The following is a 21471-nucleotide window of genomic DNA, read 5'->3' as shown; positions in this document are numbered from 1 at the left end:
TTTCTTTACACTACTTTAAATACAAACAGCTTGTATAAACAATTCTCTAAAATGAAAAAAGTGAACACACTATATTTGAAAGGAATTAATTGGCCCATAAATGTCCTTTTCTTAAGCATCTGCCTTTAAGAGTTAAGACTCTAAAATTTTTATTTCAACTCTGTGGGATAGCGAAAGGTCTCCTTCCTTCAGTTCAGCTCTAGAACCTCGTCTGCTGTAATTGACCCAAACATGACAGTATTAACTGAATCAATCTCTAACAGCTACTTTCTAAAAGGGATTGAAATAATTTCTTCATATTGGTAAGAGGGTCTAAAAAAACTCCAAACCAATAACAAAAAACAGTGCAGTTTGGCAACAAAAATGAAACGCAGAGAAATCAAATTAAAAGGCAAGAAATTGCCATTATCCATGCTTTTTCAAGCAGTGGGACAAAAACAGTACCTAGACTCATAGCAAACATAAGAGATGTACCTTGAAAAACATACCAAAAAGAATAAACATACACAAAAGGCCCACATAGGCTACCCAGACAACAAGACATTTGTTCAGTGAGCCAATCCCTCAGACCAACTGGAAGACTTCCACTTCCAGTATTGGCTGGGAATGCATAGTGGCAAGTTGCATCAGACTCATGATGCTGTTCTCAAGCTGAAACAATACCACCTGCTGCTGAATACTGCTCAAGACCACCTGCTACAGCCCTCTGCCAGTTCCAGCTCTACTCCAGATTCCAGCTCTGCTGCTGTCAAGAGCAGATAATAGGTGAGGCCTCGTCTACCATTTTGCTTATTCCTGCAGCCCATACTAGCCAGCAGCAGCCAGGAGGCACGCGTAAGCAATTCCCATCCAGTAAGGTGGCATCCCCAAACTATTCCGATGTCTCCCAGTCCTAGGTAAGGCAAGTCACCCAAACAGGGGACAATGTGGAATGCTGGGATGAGAAGTAATATTTTTTACAATAGACAGCTTAGGCATATGGCATAGATTTCCAGTAAAAAGTTCTTCTTCTTGGGAAGAATAACCTACACCTCCCAAACAAGACTTCTTTCTCTCTCTGTAGATAGTCCTACATCCCTTCACATCAGCTTCATTCCTCTTCCTCCCCCACATGTATGCAAATTACTCATCGTGGTATCCATTCTTCTAAGCAAACAATGCTTGGGACATGCCTGTACATCTTTGATGCAGAATCAGTAAGTGAGGACTAAGACAATGAAGCCTAAGAGTCTAAGGGGCCCAAAACAGCAAACAGGTGACGTGACTTTTTAACTTCCAGTGTCTTGTTCAGAGAGACAAGGTAGGTGAAGTAATACCTTTAACTGGACCAACTTCTGTTGGTGAGAGTCACAAGCTTTCGAGCCACACAGAGCTCTTCTTCAGATCTGGAAAAGGGACTGTGAACATCATAGCTAAATGCAAGGTGAAACAGATTGTTTAGCATAAGTAGTTAGCACATATTCTAAGGGACCATTCAAGGTACAGTGGTCCACTAAAACCTCTGAAATCATAGGACAAGAAGAGAGAGTTAGTGGGTTACAGATTTTTGTAATAAGCCATAAATCCAGTGTTTCTGTGTTCCACCTTGCATTTACCTGTGATGCTTGGAGTACCTTTTCCAGACCTGAAGAATAGCTGGGTATGGCTCAAAGCCTGCCTCTGTCACCAACATAAGTTGGTCCAATACAAGGTATTATCTCACTTACCTTGTCTCTTGTAATATCCTGGGACCAACTCTACTACAACTACACTGAATACAACAATAGTGTCTTGTTCAGAAAGTTATGCAAAGTTCTTCATAACAAGGGCATGAAGGTACCTTGTTGTGAACATATTGATCCAAATGAAAAATAAAGGATGGAACCATCTTGATAAGGAAATGGGGCTTGATCTCTACCTTTTACTGATGAAAAAGCAAATACGGATTCTTGATTGATATAGGCTGAAGCTTCCCAAATCAACTGAACATATAGGCACTAGTAAATCAGTTTGAAGAGAGCAGAATTGTCAACTCCCTTTGTTAGGGATCTGGGGGGAAATGTATGAAGTACTACTCTGCAAAGGATGAAAATCCTATAAAGCCAGAATTTCATCTTCAGCTTACTAGCTACTCTAAAAAATTCACCACCTCCATGTGGGAACTCACAAAGGAATGTTCTCTTGTGTGTCCTCAAAACACAATAGCTGCTGTATCAATATACAAGAAACTGACAATGGACCTTTAGTCAGGCTGTAATGAAAGACTGATAGAAATGCCATAACCAGTAATGCTTAGTTTTTGATTTGTAAAATATGCAACGATCAAGAATCTGGCATTTTACAATAGTTTCAGTACAACACAAACAAGAACAGAACTTGAAAAATATCAGCTTTGATACCTCTCCAGCTAAGGTATAAGATCACAATTTTCTATATATCAGTCAACCTCAGTGTGATTTTTTTCACTTTTCTCCCTGTAGTTTCCTCCATTTATATTTGTCTATCACAGACCATTTGTATACCCAAGCAAAGTATGAAGCAAGCAGCCAAGATGAAGCAAAGGGAGAGGATATTTAGGACTAACGCATAACTCTTATATAGCATTTTTCATCTTTCAATCTCACGTGGGAGAGAAAAGTGTCATCTCCATTTTACAGAGAGGAAAACTGAGGCTAAGTGGCTTGCCCAAGGTCATACAGCAGAATCAGTGCTAGAACCAGGAATTGAACCCAAATCTCCTGACTCCCAGTCAATTGTACACTCAATTGTAAAGAAATTAACATCTTGACATCGATCTGTCATTATGTTCATCACCACCCTTGTTCACATTTCTTCTTAAAGAACTTCGTTCTAAGCTGAGACCACACGAAGCTATTTCCACTCTAAAGAAAGAGAAGTCAAAACAGATTTGGAGTATTGTAAGGTCATCCACAGCTGTACATCTTGGCAGGGCATATTACTACAAAGAAAGCTCAAATGAGATTGCAGAAAAAAATCTAAAACATGGGAGGGGAAATTTTATTTAGGAGAGCATGCTTATAAACCATCTTCCTTGGACACCAATTTTTCCAGCTATTTTACTTGAGCCCTTGCCAAATAAGCTCTATAAAAGAATGTTTGTAAAGACATCTGTAGCTTTTAAGAGGCACCACTACTTCCCAGCCCACTCAGGGCCACAAGGCATCAAATAGTGGAGTGGATTTCTTGTCTACTTACCAGACTCTGAATCCACCCTTAGGCCACATAAATCACATCTCTGTGGAGGTGTAAAGCTATCTTAAGTGCAACATTCTTGTTAGGAACAGCCAGCATCATGACGTGTCTTCAATAAAACAATCAAATAATGAACGTCTTGGAGCCCTAGCCAAAATAGCTTCTCCTCATCCACAGACCCTAGAGACTGTGCGAGCTATTCACCAAGTCAGCACAGGCAGAGTACCCATTTTGAAAAATCTGACTCTTGAGAAATCCAACTACCCCCTCAGAAGGTATTTCATCCTTAACAGATCCTGCATCATCTGTTGATATCGAGTTTGCAGGAGAGATGGAAAAATCATCCTTGCAGAATGCAAAGACTGATGTACGTAGAGTTAAGGTAGGAATTGGCACTACTTCAGAAAGAGAAAGGAGGGATATCATGCAGGAGAAACTGGCCTCATTTAGGTTTTCTCCAGCCTGGCAGAGGAAAGATCTGGTGCTCTGGGGTAACCCAGACATTTAGAGTCTCCAGAGTCATGCAAGGGTGCTATGATTTTCTCTGAACAGACAAGGTAAAAATATATTGATGTAAATTACTTATTCACGTTGCTTTGTGAGACACGGTCAGGACCCTGTCAACAACAAGCATGGTAAGTGTTAAGTGAACAATAGTGCTAATTTGTATCCAGAAGTTTTTCCCTAAGAAAGGACTGCTTTATTCCTGTAGTTACCATACCTAAGGCAAAACCAGATGCAACAGTCACTTGCAGGGCTCGCCATTCATTTTGCCCAACAGGTGGAAGAATGAAGCCATGTGGAACTGGTGAAATGTTGGGGTTGAATGAGCTGGATTAACTTCTGTTGGGCTTCTGCTCACTCTAAAGCATTAAACCTTAGGCCTTTATAAGAAGCAGGACAGGATGCAATCAGAGGGTTGCTTCTTCAAAGGTTTTACCTACCAGTTAGGGCAGATGTGAGACACAACAATCTCTGGGGTCATCTCTGCACAAAGGGCTCTTATCAGCTTGGGGAGAAAATATTTTAAAATTTCTCTACAAGAGCACCCAACTCTAAACTAGGTGTTTTGGCAGAAACAAAAAGCTTCGGCAACCAAAGAAAAATAAAAGGTAATAGCCAAAAGCCTAACTGGGTCAGAAGAGCTTCTTCCACATGCTGGAAATCACATAATTACCACATTCAGACAGGCAAACTCTTGATCACAAGAACCTTATTTTCTTATTCATGCCCCAATTTTCGTCTGCTAGTCAGGATTTATGGGTTGAAGTGGCAAAAAGGGTTACTGAGGAAGATCCTGCTGTATATGTTTTATTGTTACTAAGACACAAGGAAGAGAACTAAATCTTGATTGAGATTTTGAAAGGCTGTGCAGCAGACTATTTTTATTCTCATGTTCTCTTAGAAGTTTGTGAGGAAACAGAATCTTTTCCAAACATCCCTTTCTGCCACCTCAGCTCGTAAGTCCTTCTACCACAAAATAAAGACTGGGGAGTGGGGAGAGTGGGAAAAGTTCTTGTTACTCTTTTTTGCATATTTCACAACCTGCTTTTTTACTGTGTGCCCCTCTGATTCCCCCCCTCTGCAACTGGAAATCTCTCCTAAATTAACTCAATTTCTTGAACATCATGTTGTTTTTACTCAAGATTCTGTTCTGGACAGATCTTACGTATCACTCTTGTTAATTATCCTTAAACTTAAATGTTTGTGCAAGTGTATCACCTTAAATTGTTTGGTTTCAGAGTAGCAGCCGTGTTAGTCTGTATTCGCAAAAAGAAAAGGAGACTAACACGGCTGCTACTCTGTAACCCAGGAACCTATCCTTGCAACAAAGCCCGTTGACAACTGTGCCCACATATCTATTCAGGGGACACCATCATAGGGCCTCATCACATCAGCCACACTTTCAGAGGCTCGTTCACCTGCACATCTACCAATGTGATATATGCCATCATGTGCCAGCAATGCCCCTCTGCCATGTACATTGGTCAAACTGGACTGTCTCTACGTAAAAGAATAAAAGGACACAAATCAGACGTCAAGAATTATAACTTTCAAAAACCAGTCGGCGAACACTTAATCTTTTTGGTCACTCGATTACAGACCTAAAAGTTGCAATTCTTCAACAAAAAAACTTAAAAAACAGACTCCAACGAGAGACTGTTGAATTGGAATTAATTTGCTAACTGGATACAATTAATTTAGGCTTGAATAGAGACTGGGAGTGGATGAGTCATTACACAAAGTAAAACTATTTCCCCATGTTTATTCCGCCCCTCCCCCCACTGTTCCTCAGACGTTCTTGTCAACTGCTGGAAATGGCCCACCTTGATTATCACTACAAAAGATCCCTCCCCTCCTCCCCCCCCTCGCACTCTCCTGCTGGTAATAGCTCACCTTAAGTGATCACTCTCCTTACAGTGTGTATGGTAACACCCATTGTTTCATGTTCTCTATGTATATAAATCTCCCCACTGTATGCATCCGATGAAATGAGCTGTAGCTCACAAAAGCTTATGCTCAAATAACTTTGTTAGTCTCTAAGGTGCCACAAGTACTCCTTTTCTTAAATTGCTTGTTGATTTAGGTCACACAAATCTCTATTAAAGTCCTCTGCTTTCATCAAAACAACTAAAATTGTCATATGATCCATTTTTGTGTGTTTTGAATACTGTACTTTGTTCCATGAAGATCAAATTAGCATCACAGGAAAGTAATTCTTTATATATATATACACACACTTATATGTATAGAATGTTTAATTAATTTAACTAACGCATGAGTTCTCAATATGGGAGTCACAACCAGGTGTCAGGGGCCCATAATACTGTGTTAGAGGAAGGCAAGAGTCTAGCTAAATGAGATCATGGTACAGAAAACTTGGTCCAAGCATGTACAAGGTTGAGAACCACTGACTGTAGGACTAATGGGGGAGCATACAAGTAAAGCCTTATAATTTCATATTGTAAATTAACAAGTTACATTAAAGTCCTTGCAATCTTCGCAACATTTTTTATCTTAGAAAAATGCTGACATTATTAGAGAGTTACAGATAGAAGGTAGAGTGGAAAAGGCCTACAGTATAAGTCAAATACTCCATTCCTACCAGTCTATGAAGAATTTTCCCTACATATATTTTCTAGTGCATAATGAAATTCTTTCAAACTTAAGCTGTATTTTCTGAAAAGATTTGCAAAAGCAGAACTGAGCAGAATACAGAATTTAGAGGAAGATGACTTGCTGTTGCAAAGTACAGTAGAACCTCACGGTTACGAACATCTCGGGAATGGATGTTGTTTGTAACTCTGACATGTTCATAATTCTAAACAAAAGGTTATGGTTCTTTCAAAAGTTTACAGCTGAACACTGACTTAATGCAGCTTTGAAACTTCACTATGCAGAAGAAAAATACTACTTTTAACCACGTTAATTTAAATGAAACAAGCACAGACACAATTTCCTTACTGTGCAAGATCTTTTTTTTAAAACTTCCCCTTTATATTTTTAGTAGTTTATGTTTAACCAAGTACTGTACTGTGTTTATTTTTATTTTTTACCTCCACTGCTGCCTGATTGTGTACTTCCTGGTTCCAAATGAGGTGTGTGGTTGACTGGTCAGTTCGTAACTCTGAGTTTCTACCGTAGTGCCAGAACTTTAATGATCACAGTGGTCATCATTCTCTGACCTTTGATATATCACCAGGAACACAGTGTCTTACAACATCATATTAGGTCACTGGTTAAGTATGAACTCAGAAGAAAGACTACTATCTACTAGCTCTGCAACATGCGTTTTTCTTGGATGCCTCCCATTCAAGTACTGACTAGACCAGTGATTCCCAAACTTTTACCCATGAGAGATGGTGATCCAAGCAGTGCTGGCTGATCACATTATGCTGGTTCTCCTCATTTTCAGTTGCTAAATCACATTAAAGACAGCAAAATATAGACTACACATTTTTCTAACATTACTCTTCCATGTAAGTAATTGTGAAATTGCCATAGTGATGTTATGTGATTGCAAATGGAAGGGGAGGTATACAAGATACACTGTTAATATGTGATCATTGAAAACTTGAGAACCCCCTCCTCAACTCAATGCTACTTAACATCTGACAATGAGATCACAGGGTAGTTTGGTTTTAGCAGAGGCATAACTCACCAATACATACGGAATTTCTACAACTTCAATTGGCAATGATGGGAAGGGGGAAAAAAAATCTACGTTAAACCCTCTGTGAACTGAGGAAAAACTAGATTTCCCAAAGTATGACATCTAAACTTCACTCTTGATTCATATATATTAAAGTGAAAAATTGTCATCTTGAGATGATTTACATTTGTGTAATGTATTCATTGGAAATAAAAAAAATCTATTTAACTAAACATTAATTTTTTCTTCACACTGTTTCTTGATCACAAAAAAAAAACTTGTTCCCCATTTTATCTTCTGTTTCTGCATGCAAATGTCTTTACTCAATCCCATTCCTCCAGCAGCAGTTTTACCTTAATTTCTTTCATGTTAATAAAATTAACTCAGCTCAAGATCTTCCTCAGGCTATAAAGAGGCCAGACAGCATGGAATATTTTTAGTGTCACCTTATTTCCCCCATAATCCATAGCAGTTGGCATGTGCTTTTTTTTTTTTTTTTTTTTTTTTTTGCAAAGATAGTATCACAGTATCAATCCTTAAGATAAATATTACCCAGGAACTCATGAAAAAATTAAAGCACTCTACAAGTTTAAAAAAAAAAAAAAGATTGAGATAGTAAAAGGAAAAGTGAAGAGGCCTTACAAAACAGCTGTAGCATATAAGAGACATTAGCATAAGTGACTGCAGGGAAAATCAGCAATAGGCTTCAAAGAAATCTGGCTGGGGTCACTGAAGAGAAAACAGCAGCAGATGCTAGGCTGCCTGGTCCAGGTCACTGCAGGGAGAACAACAGCTGGCTGTGTGAGAGTCTTGCCTGGGATATATAGCTGGTGATTGAACTCCTGAGCTCTTTTTGTAAGACATGCTTGATAATCTTAGTGTGGGGAAGTAGGCAAATAATCAAAACTGGAATTTTTTGGTGTGGAGCTGTCAGGACATAGACCAATTTAACTTTGTAAAGTGTAGTCTCAATACCACTCAGTATATTCACTCTTGCTTAAAGACAAACAAATAGACAGTGACTGCAAACTAGGAGTGGCTACATGGATTTACATTCTGGAATATCAGAAAACATGTTCTGAAATGCTCTGTCAAGATATCAATATTTTAACAACCTTAACAGTTTTAGAAGCAGTGCATTATACTGTTAGAGATTGTACCATCGTTATTCTAGTAACTGCTGTATATATTAAGAGTTTTCCATTTTTCCTCTATATGAGGGGTGAAAAGGGAAGACATTCCTTTATCAAATCACCTATGACCACACCCATTTTTCTCATCAAGGTCAATCCTCCCCTTCCATCCTCAGGGACCCACATTAAAGCCACCATAGTTTTAGCTGAGGAGAACTGGACAGGCTTCCCTTTTAGAAACCAACACACCAATGCAAAACTGATGGGGGGGGGGGAATGAATGACAAGTCACTCCTATCTATCCATCTAGATATTTATACAACCCACCAGCATCAGGATATCTGAACACCTTACAAGAGAGCCATAGCTCCTCCTAGAAAGCGGAGCATTTTGCTTTTGTTCAACTCTTTGGCAGCCCTGGGAGGCAGAAGAGAGGATGTTATAAAGCCTGAAGTTCTGGCAGACCAGCCCATTTGTCTCATGAATTTCCCATTTTTTAAAATAAACTTATTTTGAAAACTTAAAAGTGGCTGAACATAACATCAAAGACAAGTTTCTCTAGTCCCTATCTCTGGCCTGTGACAAGCCATATGACCTCTGTCTCTCAGAGTTGGACAAGCAACCCAAATTATGCTTTTTTCTCTTCATCCCTACTGCTGCTGTTTACATTGTCTTTGGTTTTTAAATCCTTGTATTACTGGATTGACAATTCTGCAGATATTCTGTTTAGCAAAATAATGGGTACAAAATAACAGCTTCAAGACAAGCTATTGTCCCTGTTGTAGATTATTTTTTTTAAACAGATTATCTCTGGAGTTGAGAAATAAATTCAGCCTCCACATCTATTTAGGTGTTAGTCTTTCTACTGAAACTGAACAGGCTGTCAGCTCTGGTGGAGTTTCAGTAATATGAATGAATTAAGATGTCACTAAATAAGTGTGCATGAGTCACCAAGCTGCCATCACAAGGCAGAAACTTTCATTACTGACCAAAGCTGGATTCAAACAAGTTATCTAAAAATGAAGCTCTCCATCACTGTCCTATACATATAAGTCATGAAGTCCCCCAATCATATTGATGATTGTAACTCCTTTTCAAGAAGGCATGCAATTCTAAACTATCACTACCTTCATTCATCAGATTATTGAAAAGGATCCTTTAGAAGCAATGTACAACTTCACTTAACAGATTAGGTCCTTATTCAAAACTTCTGTATTCTAAAATAACTAACGTACAGTATATCCCCTCACAAGTGTTCTGAAACAGGAAGTAAAACCAAGGAACATTACCTATAATTCATTCACTCTGTGGACAAAATCCTAAGAGTAATACTTTACATTTATAGATTACTATTAATAAAGGCAAGATTTTTCTAAAAGTTGTCCAAATATGTGGGAGTTCTGTTGTTTGTTTGTTTCATTGACTTGAGGTCACTTATTTATTTCCTTCTAGCTATGGTGGATGTTTATAAAAAAGAAGTTTAACAACTGGCCTGGTCATTTGAGTTAATTAAATATCTCAATGGTGGAAACAAAGAAATAAAATGTTAAACAGTTGCTTTCGCTGTATAAAGTATTATATCTCTATAATTAGGGTCCTACCAAATTCACAGTCCATTTTGGTCAATTTCACAGTCACAGGATTTTAAAAATAGTAAATTTCATGATTTTAGCTATTTAAATCTGAAATTTCATGGTGCTGTAATTGTAGGGATCCTGACCCAAAAAGGAGATATGGGGGACTGCAAGGTTATTGTAGAGAGGATAGCAGTACTGCTACCCTTACTTCTGCGCTGCTGCAGGCAGCGGCACTGACTTCAGAGGCGGGTGGCCAGAGATCAGAGGCTGCTGGTCAGGAGACCAGCTCTGAAGGCAGAGATGCCGCCAGCAGCAGTAACGATGTCATAGTACGGTATTGCCATCCTTACTTCTGCACTGCTGCCCTGCAGAGCTTGGCCCTCAGTCAGCAGCCGCCACTCTCTGGCCGCCCAGCTCTGAAGCAAGCAGCACAGAAGTAAAGGTGCCAATACCATGGCACCATGGCAAGTTGTCCTGCTTCGAGCAGGGGGTTGGACTAGATGACCTTCTGGGGTCCCTTCCAACCCTGATATTCTATGATTCTATGGCACGGCACTGCCTTCAGAGCTGGGCACCCAGCCAACAGCCACTACTCTCTAGCCACTCAGCTCTGAAGGCAGCACAAAAGTAAAAGTGGGAATACCACGATCACCCTAAAATAACCTTGTGACCCACCGCAAGTCCCTTTTGGGTCAGGACCCCCAATTTGAGAAACTCTGATCTCCCCTGCGAAATTGGCATAATATAGGGTAAAAGCACACAAAAGACCATATTTCATGGGAAGAGACCAGATTTCATGGTCCGTGACGTGTTTTTCATGGCCGTGAATTTGGTAGGGCCCTATCTATAATCATTAATAGTAAGGAGATAACACTAAACAGCATGCTCCTATAATGTACACTTAAGCACCTCTGTGAAACAACGAGCATCAAACCTTATAACAACTCTGAACAATTTAAGTTTAGACGTTATGTTCTTTGGGGCAGGGAAAGTCTTCCTCTGCATTTAGAAAGTAAGGTACACATTTTTAGTACTAAAGCAATTTAAATAGGAAATAATGCTTCCTTAAAGCCACATATATTTCAAATAGCTAATCTGCTCTAAAACAGAATTACTGAATATTAGACACCTTTTCAGCACATCAGAAAAGCCAAAAAACAATATAACTAAAGTAGCCTAATCTTAAAATACCAACAAGTTTGCTCCTGCTGAGGTCTAAGTTGAAAGTATATTAGGAGACACTTTACCCACAAAGCTTACATCATTCCTCCACTTTGCCCATGCACATCAACTCCACTCTGGTATTGAAATCTCCATGATAAAGAATTACCTGTTTTGTTATCTGAATCAACAAATCACTTTAAACTCATACTATGGTTTGCATACAAAATTATGGTTTGCAATTTTCCTCAAATCTCATACATATGATTGGCATAAATATGAAATAATGGGGCAATCACACCTTTTGTTTAGTTTGCTTTGAAAGTGCGGATCAACTGAATATGGCCCATTTCTAAAACCCAAGATACATCTACCCCACAGACAACTATGAAATGGGAGGATGATAAAACCCTTTAATCTCCATGTTTTTGCTGATTACTTTCACAGCAACTAACAACGATGTTTCTAATGTTTGTTGATCCTCACAAAAGAGGGAGGAACATTAATCCAGCTACCACCATATGTCAAATGCATTAGCTGGCTAGAGTCTGGGATGAAGACAGCATTTTGAAAGCGGTGGGTGTTTGCTAAATATATGATTGCAAGGGAACACTCATCAACTTTCATATGATTAGTCAGGTCTTAAGCTAAGCACATGCCTAAGCGTTTGCAGGATGGAGCACATATTTAGAAGCAGGACGTTCCAGTAGATAGAGCACTAGCCTTGGGCTTGAGAGACCTGGGTTCAGTTTCCTGCTCTGCCCCAGACTTCCTGTGTGACCTTCAAGTCACTGAACCTCTCTATGCCTCAGTTCTCCACCTGTGAAATAGGTGTCTAATGCTTGTGAAGCACTCATATACTATGGTGATGGGGATCATACAAGTACCTTAGAAAGATAGACAGACAAGATTAGAGCCTGAGCTTCAAGGAGACAGGGGTGCCCAAGACGACATTGACACATTCACTGAGCTTCTTGCCCCCGATATTTGAGGGGCTCCTTCCTGTGGGCATTCAAAAGTACATTAGTGTTCTTGTGGAGGTTAGCCTAGCAAAAGCTTACAGAATTTATTTTTTTCCAAGAAAAATCATTCTGAGAAATACCACTACTATATTTAGTAGAAATTAAGGTTGCCTGATTAAATGCTTGAAGTCAGTAAATTATAAAGTTAAAGTTGCACATGCAGTCTTAAATATGTCCCCTTGCAAGTATGTTTCACAATATTCTCTTTTATTTACACAATTAGATATTTCTCAAATTCTGTAATATACATTTTTCTACAACTAGACATACCCATGCAGCATCAAAGTTCTGTATACTATTCTGTATATGTTAGACAAACAGTCCATTAAGCCATATACAGAAAGTAAAATACAATAGTAAATCAATTTTACACAACGTACACTATATTAAGAATAATGAAGTAATAATGGAAACTTTCAGGCATATACAGTACACCTAAGTGTGAAGTTAAGTCAGTTTTATAGTTAGCTGCTTCATCTCCCAGTTACACTTTGTGATATACTGGGGCTATGTCTGCACAACTTATGAATTCTGATTGATACTGTGAAGTTGTATTATGAAAAAATGCCTATATGTACGTGGATCAACTATTGCTGATAGATCCTGTAGCAAGTACACCCCAGACAGATACAAAGGAATATACTTAAGTTAATGATGGTGCTTAGACCTCTAAAATAAAGAAACACAGGAAAAGGTGATTTTCTCCAATCCATGAGGCAGATTCCGCTCACCATGTAACTGCATGAGGCAGGGGACACCTTTCCTGCCTGCCTTCCCGGACCCAGATGGTTCCCCCAGGACTCATAATGGAAGGGTGAGCTAGAAAGTTAGGGATACCGTGCTTTCAGATTTATTATTTAATGATCTATAGTCGCCTGTGGTTTACATGATTAAGTATAAAAAGGTATAAAGATGTAGACTGTGCAAAATGTATGCATGTCAACTGTTTCACAACTACTGCATGCCTCAGAGAGCTAAACTGTAATCCAAAAACTTTGCATCTTTGGGGTTAAGCTCTGGGACAGGGGTGGTATAAGTTACTGGGTTATTTCAGGGGTCAGCACAGGTCCTGGGGCCTAGGACAGCTGGGCTGGGGAGCCCCATTTCCAAGAGGGATAGCAGAGTCAGTGCCCAGGAAATGTGCCGGAGAGACCAAGGGAGGAACAATTGCTGCAGCTTGTTGAGGCTCCAAAAGCTTAGCACGGCCCAGGGAATCCAGAACAGAGAACTTGGATTCCCCACATAGCAGTCCTACTGGGTGACCAGGAGGGGGCGCTTTTTAGAGTTTCTGACACCTCTGGAAAGCTCTCTCAGTGACTGAAAATACACTGTATAGTATGTGGCTATGTAAAAGACCAATTCTACACTGCAAATATTTGCTATCATGACTGTCTCTGTCCAACCTAGCTATACTAGCAAAAACTCTTAGTGTCGACCCAGTTATTCCAGCAGAACTGCACTTTTGCTGGTATAGTTTATTTCGTTCAGGGGGCTGGAATAAGCTGTGCTGGCAAAAGGGTAGTTTTACTGATAAATTCTGCATCCACACTAGTAGTACTTTGCTGGTATGCACACCGCTAAAGCTATACCAGCAAATCACTCCTAGCAGAGACTTGGCCTGAATCATTAAAAACATACTTGAGAGAGAAAAGAGAAATCTATCGTATAAGTGTTCTGAGTTTGTGGTTCTCAAACTATGGTCTATGTACCACCAACTGCTGGTCTGCAGAGAGCTGGCTGGTCATCTCCATCTGCTGCTGGCTCCGCCTTACTTCCTAAAGCTAAACTGCATTAATAAACCAGGAGTACATTAAAAACTTCCCTATGATCACTTTTAAATGCAAGCACAGTTGCTATAGTTTTCACAGGGGTGATATTTGGTTGCTAATTGAATAGGAGATGTTTACTTCTCGCGGAGGCACTGAGATACCATGGTGATGGATCTTCTAAAAACCTAGAGATAGAGGTGTTCCACACACTCATTGAAGGAAGGGGAGGCATTCTAAAACTATGTATTTATCATGTTGCCTACACTAGGAAAGAGTCTGAGAACGCTTGCTCCCTGTCAAAAATATAAGACAATGAAAATAGTATAATAATAAAATGCTACGTGTAGAATGCTATTGATAAAGCTGCATAATATTACATGATCATGTAATCACAGATTATTTTTATTCACCCAAGCAGATTATGCAACCTTAATTTTGTGATGTATTATTTGAGGGCTTAATAACTGTATAATATACATATATATTACACAAGTGTACACACAAATATATTCTTGTTGAGGAAAGTATTATACTTCAATAGTACAAGAAGATTTATCCCTAGTGTTGCTCACAAATGCTCATCACAGTCCCAGTACAGGTTGTTCAAAAGCTCAAGCCTGCTGCTAGCCCTATGCCCACGAGTTCCTATCATTATACTGCCTTCTCATGCCTACGCTATTTCCTCTTGACTTCACGTTTCCACAACTCTGTCTTCCCCTGGGACTCTGAGTTCAATTAAGAACAACTGTTTACTCCTCTTTGACCACAACACAGAGTGTGATCTTAGGTTTGGTACAGCAATTTCTCTGGAGGAAATATTTTTCCCCCCCGCAAGATAATTTTCTTTTCCTGGTCAATGCAGCAAAGATTTATTGTGGAATTTTCTTCTTTTTTTAAAAAAAAAAATTTCAATATTCTATGTGCCTCTGGGCATTTTAACTTAAAACAGTAGACACTCTGTGGTCTTCACCTTCTTTGAACCCAATATTTTTTCTTTAAGATGTTTGCAATTTTTCTTTAAAATGTCATGCTGCCATCACTGTCAGTTCTGACCAGTCTCACACTGCAGATTGAAAAAAATATGCTGTAGAGTCTCTTTTCTAGTAAGTGAGGTAAAACTATCAGTTTCATTAACCTTCATTTTACCTAATCCAATACATGTATTTTCACTGCCAATACTTTACTCTAAGATATTTATTATTATTTCTCTGGTAATTCTTTGAGCATACTCTTTTAAACAGATAGATAAATTGTAAAGACGGAATCACCAGTCTCCTCTCAAACCTATATTCTGGTATGTGTACACTGAAAAAAATATTTCAGCTCAGGTTAGCTAATTTGGGTTAAAATAGCAGTGAAGACATGACAACTGGGTTTTTAACTCACCTTAGCAGCTCAAGTTGAAACCTATAACCCTAGATTCTAACACAACTGAAAAGCAAAGCTGCCATGTCTTCACTACTATTCTCACCTGGGTTAGCTAACCCAACTTAAGAACACACCTCTTTTTGCACTGTAGACGTACCGTGTCATTAGGATGACACAGACAAGCCTCATGGGGGCAAGAGGAAACACTGCCTGAAACCAAGCACGTTGTGCTGTTTCATCCGTGAAACAGCAATAGGTTCAGTTTCAAAAGCAAACACTGTTGCCTGATGTCACATCTGCATGTTTTACACAACAGTGGTAAATCTTAAAATAAAAATCTTTAAGCTACCATTATCTAAGTAGTTCATCTAACATTGTGGAGAGAAAAAGCCATTGATATATACTGTGCACACGTTTTTAATCCATGAATATATAAAGAAAAGGAAAAAAACTTTGCAGACAACTGGCTGGTCATCTGCTGCTGGCTTCTCCTTATTTCCTAAAACTAAACTGCATTAATAAGACAGAAGTACATTAATACTTCCCTACTATCACTTTTAAATGCAAGCACAATTGCTGTAGTTTTCACAGGGGTGTTATTGGATTAAAATTACAGGAGAGTGTAGTTGTAGCCGTGTTGGTCCCAGAGTGACAAGATGGATGAGATCATCTCTTTTATTGGACAAACTCTGAGATTACCTCACCCACCTTGTCTCCTTAACTGAACGGGAGATATTTACTTCTCTTGGTGCCTCCATGGTACCATGGTGATGGAAGACATTATAAAATCCTAGATGGAGGTGTTCCACAGACTCCATAGGAACAGTAAAGGGGGGTGGAGGGGGAGGAGACAAAATAAGACAAATGCTAAATACTGAAATATTAATTAAACACAATAGGGAGACTATATGATTCAGAGGGATTTATTAAGAGGATGCAAATCCTTTCATCCATAGGTCAGGGGTTCAAATAGGATCCAATCTGACTTCTATGGAGTCATACTATTCAGATCAGTAGTACCCCTAAAGTCAGGCCATAAAACCTCTATTCCATGGATGGTCAGTAGCTTATGTGAAGTGAATTAGTAGTTTCAGTTCATTTCCTGATTAGCTTTTGTGATGTGGACACTTGTTTTTGTTATTTTTAGCATCTTGGTTGGCAATTTCAGCACAAAGCCAAGAACAGAATAGCCCTAAGAAATGAACTACCCTCTCACCCTTAGTGATAGGAACCCTTTAAGTTGAGGCTGAAAAACAGCGTGGAGTGGTTTGAATTTCCTGCTCCTAAATAGCAGACTTCAGTTACCAGGACAGCGAGTCTAGCACTTTACAAGATGATAAAATTCACCTACAAAACTGTTAAAAAAAATTTTTTTTTTAAATCAGCATTTTTCCACTTGAACTGCAAGAGGAAAGCCATTTTTATAGTCAGACCACGTTAATACAAACATCAGTTTGCACACATGGACACAAACAGTTCTCTTTCTGGAATATGAAATTATGCTTTTAACTAAATTTATATAAGTTAAAAATATATTAAAGCATAAATATTATTTATTGATACTGTATAATTTTATCCAGAATTTAACTTACTTTAGAATAGTGTAGTAGCACTTAAGTCAACATGCAAAAGTTCCAGGCTTAAGTTCTGAACTATGAACAAAATAATACACAAGCCACAAAAAACATTTCAGGGCAACTGAATCAGTGCTTTCCTTTTCTCTTTAAAAATATGGTAGTGTAGGGACCAAATTCATGTTGTGTGCTATCCAGGAAAAGGATTAGGTGTGAAAGAAATCTCTTGTTTAATGTGACCTTTGGCTGTACTTTCACTTGTCATAATTACAAAGTAGCTACTCTCGGTGCCAACACATACGCTTCATTATATTATCCCTATAACTATAGTAATGCATATTTCAGGAAATGTTTCATACTATGCAAAACTGGAGACAGAATACACTGACAGCACTTTACCTGCTGTTATCTGTAACAATGCATAATAGGCCTTATTGAACAAGAAGATTTCACGTATGCAGGAAAATAAGAGTAACTGTACAAAATTTCATAAAACATGCCACGTAATTTTAATATACATTCAGGAACTTCCATGGAGTTTTCAGCTTTCACCAAAATATTTAAATAAAGAGAAAACTCAAAAATTTCAAAATAAAATTCTTCCCCAAATAGTGAAAATATTTGGGGTTTTATGCTAGTATTAAAAGTTGCAATATACCTGACCTCTCTAAACATGTGAAAAAAATATTCCTGGAAGGTAAAAGAAGCCAAGAGATATGCCACTTCTGCATGTTTTACACACAGTGGTAACTCTTAGAATAAAATCTTTAGCTATCATTTAAAGCTGTTCATGTAATATTGTGGAGAGAAAAAGCCATTGATACATACTGTACACACGTTTTTATCCATGTATATAAATCAAAGGAAACAGCTTCCTTTAAGGCAAGCATATGAAGATACTAAAGCAAGATACCAATTAAATATTCATACATTCAATATTTCAAAATAAGGAATTTGGATATACACATGCATAATTTAAATTCTATAGTGAAACCTGTCTACAGAGGCCATTTCTACTGTATTTCAACAGCATCCTAACTTGAAATGTACAATGCAGCCTTTCCATGCTGTGTTAAAACTTTAAAGTATATAGTAATTCATTTCAAGCACTAAACACAGAATAAAGGCCATGTTATGCACACGGCACTTTTCTACGGGAAGTACTGCTTTGCCTTGTTCATTAAACTCCCTTCAGTGCTATGCAATAAGGCCCTAATCACTACACTTTCCGATAAGGTAGGAAGGTAAAGTATGCGTTCCCACAGGGTATCAGGTAGAGTCAGATTAGAGAAGCAATTTACTTATTTGATCCAGAAGTTAAATAGATAACTTTAGATACAAGGTTGATAGCTTCTCAAATCACAGCAGCCGTAAGTTAATGAGACATATTCAGAACTCAGATATTTGTACACAACTCCCGGAAGCTGATGTTCATATATGAAGCAAGAATTTAGCCCTTAATTTTGGTTTTACATATTATGTCAACCCTTTGTTGAGTAAAAACCCAGATTTAAGAGAACTGCCTACAGAAAGCACCACCAAAAGGTGGTCACGATATTCGGTACACTAAGAATGGTTCTTTGTGAATTATATAAAATAGTGGCTAACAGTTATTTACCTATGGGAATACACAAATGCTAAATTTGGGGAATTTATAAATTCCCCATTCATATAAAAAAATCTGCAGCCAAGAATTTTAAACACATCTTACATACTAGTCCACTTCCTCCTCCTAGTTATGTGTAAATATTAATCTTATATATACATCCGTACATATCATATGTTTAAAATGGTCTCAGTAGGACTGATTCTCCCCTTGAGAAGAGTTCTTGTGATTTTAATCCCGTTATTTTCTTAACGGAAGTTGTTAAATAAGTTATTTTTGCTATCAAGAGGCTTCATCAAAAAAGCACCAATTTCTTTTTTTGACTAAAAATGCCGGGATCAATTTCAACAACTCTAAGAATGATAATTAATAGCTGTATAAGAAACAACCCTATTTTTACACATTTTTAATCTTTGCTCCTGAAGGTCATTCATTTCATGTTTATATTTCTAGGAATAAGCAGAGTAAAAACTCATACAGGTAAACAGTAGTGTTAAGAAAAATAGAACTATACACCATTTGTCTCTATATGGTAAATTACTTCATATGAAAAACATCTATGGATCTTGCAATGACTATACTTTTCCCTTGGAGCTAATACTTTAATTTTCAAGAACCAAGTAAGAAAAAAAATCAAAACTAGTCAGTAACAATGCAGCGTCGAAAAGCAATAAACTCAAAATTAAGTTATAAATAATTTAAAGCATGTCATGAAGATGTATTAATAATTCATCAGATAAATAATTTACTAAATAATCAAATAAATAAATAATGAAATACATAAATAAATCAGCAAATAAATAATTCTGCAAAATAACCTAAACAAGAAGTCACTAAAACAAATGACAAACCTGCAAAACTACAATAATTTTCTAAATTCTGATAGTTTTAAATAAACAAATGTATATAAACTAGATCAATCTTTGTTGGATAGAGAAATATTTTTCACTGCTATTGGTAAATTCCTGATTACACTGTATAAGGATACAATTCAGATTTTACAAGAAGGCAGTTTTTTCCTTATAAATTATTAACACGATTCCTACAATTCCTGCTCTGTATTTTACATGCAATCCTTTTATGTAGCTCATTTTTCCCAAATATAAATGGACAGCCTCTTTATAACACTCTTAATTCTTAATTTTCTTTTCAGTGCAGTACTTACAATAGTACTATAGCCTTCTTGGTGGTTCTCTCACTATCTTCTCCAAACCTTTAGAAGTTGTGCTGCAGGGGGAAAATAAGTAGAATAACCTTAATTATTACAGATGGTATCTCATTCATTAGCGGATGACAACATTTTATTTGAAAGCACAAGTAAAGCTGTTTTATAATTCTAAAAAGCAACTTAATGTGAAACCACCATTGCTGTTTGCAGACTACCTAAAGTTTTTAGAAGTCTTTGGTGGAATGAGTTCAAGCAAACTGAGGCCTGTTTCTTGTATTTAAACTGACAAGCAATCTGTGCAAACTGGCACTAATTCAGATGTGAAGACAAAACGTGAGAAGGACAAATGCTTGGCTGACATCTAATGCTCTGGATTTTGGAAGCACATAACCCTTCAAAGAATACAAGACCACTTAATTTCCACTATCTAAGTTCCCTCACAGTGTAATTAGAACACTGCACTCCAAATCCAACAGTGATACCAAGAAGGGTCAAGAAACTACTGCCCTCATAAATCAGCCTTTATTCTGCATTTATTTTAATACACTATATTGACACACACTGTAGTTTGCTTCAAAAAGTGGTATTGTGTAAATAGTCTTTTAAAGGAACATGCCAGAAACGTTATGCATACATTGATTTTACCTGTACTCTCCAAACTCAGACTTCGTAACACACCTTATAAGCAATGTCACCTACAAGTATTTTTGGACTCTGTACAAGTCTGTGAAATTGTAGATGTTATGTACAAAAATTACAGTATGTCACTAAACAAATTTCACATACTCGTGAATTTTGCTATTCAAGCCAAAGGAAACAGGTAAGCAGAACTATTTTCCTCTACAGATAAGATTTTAAACTGCATTGGTTTGTGTGTATTTCTGCATTCAAACTACAAAGGAAAATTCATTCCTAAAAGAACTTACAGACACGTTATATTTAACAAGTCTCAAATTCTCTTTAGAGATTATAATAAGGAAACACTTGCTTAATCATAAATTTTATATTTATCTTGGCTAAACATCCTCCTTTGGATAGACTGCCATGTTTTGTCAAGAAAAATCAACACAGTGGAAACAGAGTACTTGTTCTGTTATGTGGTCATTCAAAAGAGTTTGTAGAAGTAATGTAAATGTGCACCAGCGCTGCTGATAATTTCACGCTCTCATACTCTCATTTCAATTTGCTTTAAAAAGGACTATTCCTCCTGGCTAAATATAGTCATCCTGCAAAAGCACACCTCTCCTCTGAGCTAACATTACAAACCCTAAAACATAGCAGTGCAGAGGCTTCTATTTTAAGGTATCTGAAATGCACCTGTCTCAGGATATAATCTTCTAAATTGGGGATAAATGAGATGTACCTAAAGAAGATATTTTTCTCCTGGTACTGATGCATTATGTGAATAAGAAATAAACTTTCTTTCTTTAGTAATGTTCTTCTCCTTCAAACTACACAGCATGAATTCTTCATAGATGAAAGGATTTAGAGTTTCCTGGGATACACAATAGACCAGGCTTGATCCTGAGCCTCTAAAATCAGAGTTTCTACACTGTACCATTAAGCTACAGGACGTCATTTACTATTTGTAAGTTTGTGTCGCAATGTGATATTCACTAATGAATTACAGTAGAGTTAAGAACATAATTATACCCACCAATATGTTTTATAAAAGTATGCGTCAAGGTAAGTGGCTAGGTTTTTGGTAACTGTGCTTTGTTCTTAATTACTTTAAAGCTTAATTTGAA

At 37.6% G+C, this 21471-nt stretch overlaps 1 protein-coding gene across 1 annotated transcript in view; it reads right to left on the bottom strand.

Moving 5' to 3' along the window:
- Window positions 1-21471, bottom strand: part of TBC1D5 (TBC1 domain family member 5) — a 470928-nt gene that overhangs the window by 413526 nt on the left and 35931 nt on the right. The window contains exon 2 of the mRNA XM_084621915.1: window positions 19721-19782. The gene's annotated coding sequence lies outside the window, so the exon portion shown is untranslated. The remainder of the gene's footprint in view (window positions 1-19720; window positions 19783-21471) is intronic.

This window comes from Lepidochelys olivacea, assembly GCF_965140295.1.
Source record: "Lepidochelys olivacea isolate rLepOli2 genome assembly, chromosome: 2".
Lineage (NCBI taxonomy): Eukaryota > Metazoa > Chordata > Testudines > Cheloniidae > Lepidochelys > Lepidochelys olivacea.
The sequence above is the reverse complement of the archived record's forward strand: the minus strand, read 5'-3'. Positions and strand labels throughout refer to the sequence as shown.